Consider the following 8,642-nt stretch of genomic DNA (forward strand, 5'->3'; position numbering starts at 1 on the left):
TAATCTCTTTGGTGTGCATTAAGTTATTTGCAACTATATAAATTTTAGAACTTGCCTTAATTATAGCTAATAAGAATATATTTCAGCTCAGATAAATTGGCTGTTTGCATTAATAATATATATATAACTTCTGGTGTTTTAATTAGAGTTATATAGAATAATTTGTGGGCTAAGTAGCTTAATTATATTTGTCTGGAAGTTTTCAATCCATACCTTGGTATCTCATTGTGGTATTTTAATGCAACTCTGATTTGGGAGATTATTGTGAATAAGGTAATTTGTAAAGGTATATTTTTATGATCTTTGTATAGAATATTGTAACAGTTTAAGCTTGTATAGTTTGATTCATAATCTGGTTCCTATAAATATAAATCAATGTGTTTATAACTTTAATATAAAGAATTTCGTATATACATTTTAATTGGGGTTTTATTTTAAAGAATAATATTAAATAAATTGTGTTATAACCCGGCTATGCACTGACACAAAAAAACCTTAAAAAAACCTAACACTAACCCCCAAGACGATCCACTTACAGTTTTTGAATTCCCGCTTGAATGATATTCATCCCGGTGGAGAAGTCTTCATCCAGACAGCCTCTTCTATCTTAATCCCGAGGGCACGGAGCGGGTCCATCCTGAAGACATCCGGCACGGAGCACCCTCTTCAAACAGTCGCCGCCGTATACTGAATCTTCAATGCAAGGTACGCGATTCAAAATGGCATCCCTTGCATTCCTATTGGCTGAAAGATTTGAATCAGCCAATAAAATGAGAGCTGCTTAAATCCTATTTGCTGTTCTAATCAGCCAATAGGATTTAAGCAGCTCTAATTCTATTGGATGATATTTTTTTTTGTAATTAGATAACTGTCATTTTTATAGTAGTGTTAGGATTTTTTTAATGTGTAGTTTAGTTTTATTTAATTGGTAGTTTAAACTTAGTTTTTTTTAATTTGACAGGTAAATTTTAATTTAAGCTAGGGAAATTGTAATTTTAATATAACGTTAGGGGGCGTTAGGGGTTACTAGTTTAATTTTGTGACGGACCGCCTGGTACCCCGATTGAGTACCTCCGTCAGAACACTTCCCTTGTCCTGGACATCCCTTTATCCAGAGCAATAGCTCCTGGTATCTCCCTTTGACCGCAGTTTAAAGTTATAGAGGTGAACAGAACTGAGACAACACTCAGTGGTCTGAACACAAAAATGAACACTTTATTTAAAAGCAGCACACAGATTTATACACCCTGGCATTCCAGAGTCACAGAGCTTCAGGTTACAGAGGGCATTGGTTAAACAGTAAAGCAAACATATGAACAATACAGCAAACCTCTAACAATTGTCTATTCACGGGTAAAACAGATTAACATATCAAGTTAATTAACTGGGGAGGAAAGTTTACTCAGGCAATCTGATGTTGGGCAGTCTAGTTAACTTAATCACACAGGGACACAATCAGTTTACCCAGACAGACTCCTGAGACACAATCAGTTTACCCAGACAGACTCCTGAGGCACAATCAGTTTACCCAGACAGACTCCTGAGACACAATCAGATTACCCAGACAGACTCCTGAGACACAATCAGATCAGAAACATAAATAAAATACATCTTATTACAGAATATAAAAACAGCTCTTATTAACTATTAAGTCCTTTATGCCGACTTGGCTTATAGAGTCACAATTGCTCCCACAAGGGGCACTCACACCCTGCACCCATCCTGTATTTATGGATACAGGGTGACATGGACATAAGACAGAGTTATGAAAGTACATGGGGTGTCCAGCATATAAAATCCCACATTTCCATGCAGTCTCTGGGTACCCTAAGCCCATGTACCTCCAGCCCAAAGAATGTTCCATAACAGGCCCTCAGATCTTGACGACTCACGTCACAAATTTAGTTTATTGCAAAATGGGTGGTTTCCGGTTTAGGGGTTAATAGTTTAATTTATTATATTTCGTTGTGTGGTGGGCTTTCGGTTTAAGGGTTAATGGTTCTATTATAGTGGCGGCGGTGTATGGCTTAATAACTTTATTACAGTTGGGGCAATGTGGGCGGATGGCAGATTGGGGTTAATAATATTTAAATAGTGTTTGCGATGCAGGAGGGTGGCGGTTTAGGGGTTTATAAATGAAATATAGTGGTGAAAATGTCGGGAGTGGCAGATTAGGGGTTGATAAATTTATTATAGTGTTTGCGATGCGGGAGGGCCTCGGTTTAGGGGTTAATAGGTAGTTTATGGGTGTTAGTGTATTTTTAACACATTAGTTATGAGTTTTATGTTACAGCTTTGTAGAGTAAAACTCATAACTACTGACTTTAGATGGCGTTACGGATCTTGTCGTTTTAGGCTTTAACGCCTTTTTTTTTAGCCAGAACGCAAAACTCGTAATACCAGCACTATGGGAATCACATGAATGAACGTCATTTTTAAGAGTGTGATACTGACGTTGCGTTACAGACTAAAAGGCTTGCAGTACACCTATACCGACAAGACTCGTACTGGCTGCGTTAGGGAAAATGATGCGTTATGGGCCACAACGCTGCTATTGGACTCATAACGCACAACTCGTAATCTAGCTGTTATACAGGTAACTTTTTCAGTTTCTTTTATGATTATTTAATTTTAGTCCAATAATTTTCCATCAACTGATACGGATTTTTTTATCTTAATTTTCTTCTTGTAACATGTAAATAGACTCGTTATTTAAAGGGACATGAAACACAACATTTTTCTTTCATGATTCAGATAGGGCATACAATTTTAAACTTATATTATCTAATTTGCTTCATTCTCGTAGTATCCTTTGTTGAAAAGGATACCTAGGTAGGTTTAGGAGCTTGGAGCTAACTGCTGATTGGTGGCTGAACTTGTATGCCCATTTTCATTGGCTTACAAATGTCTTCAGCTAGCTCCCAGATGTGCATTGCTGCTTCTTCAATAAAAGGTACCAAAAGAATGAAGTAAATTGATTGTTTAAAAATGTATAATCTATCTGAGGTTTCGTGTCCCTTTAAAATAAGCATTATTATCTTATATAGTTATTACTTAGGTGCCATGCTCCTTGTGTACTTCTGCCCCTGTGTCATATGATCAGTTAAAGGGACGTGATACACAAGCCTGTGTCATATGATCAGTTAAAGGGACGTGATACACACGCCTGTGTCATATGATCAGTTATAGGGACGTGATACACAAGCCTGTGTCATATGATTAGTTAAAGGGACGTGATACACACGCCTGTGTCATATGATCAGTTAAAGGGACGTGATACACAAGCCTGTGTCATATGATCAGTTAAAGGGACGTGATACACAAGCCTGTGTCATATGATCAGTTATAGGGACATGATACACAAGCCTGTGTCATATGATTAGTTAAAGGGACGTGATACACAATCCTGTGTCATATGATCAGTTAAAGGGACATGATACACATGCCTGTGTCATATGATCAGTTATAGGGACGTGATACACAAGCCTGTGTCATAGGATCAGTTAAAGGGACGTGATACACAAGCCTGTGTCATATGATCAGTTATAGGGACATGATACACAAGCCTGTGTCATATGATTAGTTAAAGGGACGTGATACACAATCCTGTGTCATATGATCAGTTAAAGGGACATGATACACATGCCTGTGTCATATGATCAGTTAAAGGGACGTGATACACACGCCTGTGTCATATGATCAGTTAAAGGGACATGATACACAAATGCTGAAGCACATGAACGTGATGCGTATCTGTAAATAGCTGACTAGAAGATCTCTATGTATAAAAGGAAGATATTAGAGGCTACAAGTAGTCATCCTGTGCCTCTAAAGAGAGAGATTCAAAAGCAAGACAGATTCAGAAATATAGACAGCAACTACAACAGCTCCACACAGAGATTGAGGATTTAGAAAGGCGACACAAATATAACAAAAGTAAAGCTAACTTAAATCTACTCCAAACTAAAAGATCTGCTCTAGCTTCACTACTTCACACACAAGCTACTAGAGCCATTCATAAAATCCAGGCAAAATACTTTATATTCGTGAACAAGCCCGATAGATACATGGCACACAAAATTAGAGAAAGATGTAAGGCCTCTGCGATTCCGCTAATTGAGACACTTAACAACGCTACGACCTCACACCCACAAGAAATTGTAGACACTTTCGCAAGGTACTATGGAGAACTATATAATGGGGAAAAAGTTACACGTAATCAAGAAACGGAGACACTGTCTTCAAAATTCTTCTCCCAAACTCACTTACCAAATATAACTATAGAACAGAGGGAAACAATCAACGCCCCCATTTCCACATTAGAAATACTAGGAGCCATCAAAGATCTTAAAACGGGAAAAGCGGCAGTACCAGATGGCTTTCCAGCCGAATATTACAAATTATTTAAAAACTCACTAATCCCACACCTGGTGAAATTCTGTAATCACATTATGGAGGGAGGAGATATTCCCCCAGATTTACTAGCTGCCAAGATAGTTGTAATCCCCAAGCCAGGAAGAGACCACAAAAAATGCCAGAATTACCGCCCAATATCTCTCATAAATCAGGATCTTAAAATATTTACGAAAGTAATCGCAAACCGATTTAAGCACATCATCCCCCAATTGGTTCATCCAGACCAGGTGGGATTTATCAAGGACAGGGAAGCCCCAGACAACATCCGAAAAGTTACTAACTTAATACAATTCTTAGGAGAGACACGAACGCCTTCTCTGCTCCTATCTTTGGATGCGGAGAAGGCGTTTGATAGAATAGATTGGGACTATATGTTCTTAACACTACACCATATGGGTTTTGAGGGAGCATTCATAAAAGCCTTAAAAGTTATATACTCGCGTCCAGAAGCCCAGGTCTCATCAACAGGATATAAGTCGAAATCCTTCCCAATTCGTAACGGTACCAGACAGGGGTGCCCCCTATCCCCATTGCTCTTTGCACTATGTATAGAGCCACTAGCAGTTACGATTCGTTCACATTTAGATATATCAGGGGTTAAGATAAATGCATCAGAATACAAACTATCTCTCTTTGCTGATGATGTTTTATTGACCTTGACGAATCCATTAATATCTTTACCTAACCTCTATCAGACAATAAGGAAATTCTCAACCATTTCGGGATTTAAAATCAATCCAGACAAATGTGAAGCTTTGCCCATTGCGATACCCCAACAGACTAAAACATTATTAGAAACGCAATTTAATTTTAAATGGATGAAACATACACTAAAATATTTGGGAATCCAGCTCCCAACCTGCTCCACTCAACTATATAAAGTAAATTACATTCCATTATTTAGGCAAATAAGACGGGACCTGACAAAATGGAAGAGCTTTAATTTCTCATGGCTAGGTAGAATAGCGGCAGTAAAAATGAATGCCATGCCACAAATACTATATTTATTCAGAACCCTCCCTATAAAAATAATAAAAACAGATTTAGAAACAATGCAAAAAGAAATCTCAGTATTCATTAGGGGAGATAAAACGAATAGGATAGCAAAATCCATCTTAACTAGACACAAGTCGCTCGGGGGCATTGGAGCACCAAACCTAATAGACTATTACAATGCAGCCAGACTAGCTCAGGACTCACTACTCCTGAAGAGGTCGAGGGAAATTATATGGCCCAAAGTGGAAGCAAAAATAGGGGGTTGGGATGAGGCAGATTTAATTATCTGGGACCCAGGGAGGGCACAGAAAGACGGGAAGACACCTAAACCTTACACCGCAAACCTCACTATAAAGACCTGGAAGACAGCAAAAACGAAATATAAACTCTTACAGCAGTATTCCCTATCAATACCAATCAGATACATGATGCCAGAAGAACTCTGGACTCAGCTTAAAAAATGGGAAAACAAAGGCTTGTACAGAGTAGCAGATTACTTAACAGGAAGAAACATACTGACGTTTAACCAACTGCAGACAAAGATTGACCCACTGAAACTACACTGGTATATGTATCTACAGATACACTCTGTCTTACAAACATACCTAAAACACCCTAGAGAAGAAACCACCACACCTATAGAAATCTTCTGTAAAACAGAAGAACGCAACAAACATACCATATCTCTACTATATGTGTCTATACAGGCCAACCACAACACATCCAAGACCTTGACTATGCTGGCATGGGAACAGGAACTACTTATTTGTAAAGACATAAAAGAATGGGAATCAATGTTTCAGAACGCGGAGAAAGGGCTGATTAGTGTAGATCTTAAGGAAAATGTTACTAAAACTATTCATCGGTGGTACTTAACCCCAACACGAACGGCCCATATGTACCCACAAGGCAGCAGGTTATGTTATAGAGGCTGTGGAGAAATAGGGACTTGTAGACACATGTGGTGGGACTGCAGAGAAGTGAAGGGGACATGGAACAGACTATCTATTTTCCTCAGTCAGATTCTAGATGAAAACATCAATCTCACGATCCAACAGGCTCTATTACATGAACATATCAGTAAATACCATAAACATATCAATACATTTATTAGGATTTTATGCACAATCACGAGGATATGCATAGCTAAATATTGGAAAACTGGAGCTCCAACTTGGACAGAGATATACAACAAAATCCAATATACATACACCATGTACGAGATAGCGTCAAATACACTAGATAACAAGGAAACAACCCAAGCAGTGTGGTATTACTGGATAAGCAATGGTTCCTCAACCCCGTGAGATAACCGTAGATCAGAGATCTAAGTGGCCATCAAACTATAACCAAACTAAACACATTGATATACACATAATATAGACTAAGGAACAAAGTGTCGTCACTCCCCCCTACCCCCCCTATCCCTTCAACCCCCTTTTTCAATTGTTAATTCTTAATGTTTTAACTCCAAGTTACCCAACCCTATGTTTATTAGATAATCTGTTTCCAGATATGGGAAATTTCTGGGTACATAAGATTACCCTTAGTTAAAAAAGTTTCAGCCAGATATATTTATGTAGAGTAATATAGATATAAGAAGTGAGCAGAACCAGTAACTTGGAAGATGCAGTTTAATGACGAATGTTAGACACAGTTCATATAATGATAACCTGCTGTTGGATTTACGATAGAACTGCTCATGGGTGAACAACACCATAATGATATGATATTTATGTGACCAGTCAACGATACAGTATGTTTATGCCTATACAAACTAATTATCTGAAACTTATATGTCACTGTACACATGTAACACAGTATTTCCCAACTCAGAGGGCAACAGAAGAAAAGACAATTCATGTTATATTATTTTATTTATGTACTCTTGTTCTTCGAAAAATATAAAACAATTAAAATTATTTAAACATAAAGAGAGAGATTCCTTATGGATAATTCTTACGTTAAAAATAGACATTTGTGTTTTTCTTCGTTCCAAATCGAAATTTGTCAAATTTGGAGCTTCAGATCGATTCGAATTTCCGAATTACCCTAGCAACGAAACTTAACGAATGCATTTGTAATGAATAAATCTGAATTAGTTTGGATTTATTCTTTACATTTGAATGACCATGGACTAATCACAATTAGACTAGTATTGTACAGTATATTAGGCTATATCATTTTGCTAGCTCTGTGCAGGGCACATTATGTAGCTGGTACCTGTGAGGTTGGTACTTATGGTGATTCAGATCAGTTACACCTAATATACAGTACATAATACTAGACTAATACACAGCACATCCCACCTAACACATACCGAACTTCTGAATCGAATCCGAACCGAATACATCCAAATTTATTTAAATCCGAATGAATCCGAAAGAAACCGAAACAAATTTTTCTGCGGCGCACAAGTCTATTTAAAAAGGAATTGCTCATTGAAAGAAAAGTTTGAAGCATATACAGAATCCATAAGTCATAAGTTCTAGAAAATGGTTACCAAGGCTTTACATACAGCAAGAAATAAAGCTAGAGATGTCCTGTTCTATTCATCTAGACTGGATAAGTCTGAATACAAAGTTAGATTTATTTCAACCTACAATAATCAATGGGAACACTTAAGATATGTTTGTAAAAAGAACCGGCATCTATTGATGATTATCCAGAAAATCTCCTAGTTTAAAAGACAAACCGTTAAGAAGTAAATATATGAAAAGTCTTCCCCTAATGATTGGTTAAGGGCAGCTTCCCATGTAGACACCGTACCTATTTTACAATAATGGATAAAAAGAAAAGAATATAATATTAGGCACTTCATATAGGGGTGGTTTATTTGCTGAAGTGTTCGTGCCTTTATTCTATGTACAGTGGGTATTAAAAAGAATGGGACATTTTGAGGTAAAATATCTTCCTTTTTTACATAGAGATGTTCAGGTGATATTTCTGTCTGGGGATAGAATTAGGGACCTGTTTGGAACATTCGATCTTGGCATTGGTCTAAAAAAATATTATATGGTACCTGATCTGGATGATTTGTCTCTGGGTAAAGTTTTAAGCATCTACCCTGGCATCCTGTTAGGAACATGTCAAGTAAAGTCTAGACCATCTAATTTAAGGTCCTGTCTAGAGTACCATCTGGATACCTGTTATCTTCTCTGAAGGATATGCTCAGGATAATCTGAGATACTGCCCTGATCATATAACCTGTGGTCCTTTCTGGAGAATAT

General features: G+C 37.4%; 1 protein-coding gene across 1 annotated transcript in view; it reads right to left on the reverse strand.

Moving 5' to 3' along the window:
• LOC128640609 (tapasin-related protein-like) overlaps positions 1 to 8,642 on the reverse strand; it is a 120,606-nt gene that overhangs the window by 84,721 nt on the left and 27,243 nt on the right. The gene's annotated exons all lie outside the window — the stretch shown is intronic.

Source organism: Bombina bombina, chromosome 9 (genome assembly GCF_027579735.1).
Source record: "Bombina bombina isolate aBomBom1 chromosome 9, aBomBom1.pri, whole genome shotgun sequence".
Taxonomy (NCBI): domain Eukaryota; kingdom Metazoa; phylum Chordata; class Amphibia; order Anura; family Bombinatoridae; genus Bombina; species Bombina bombina.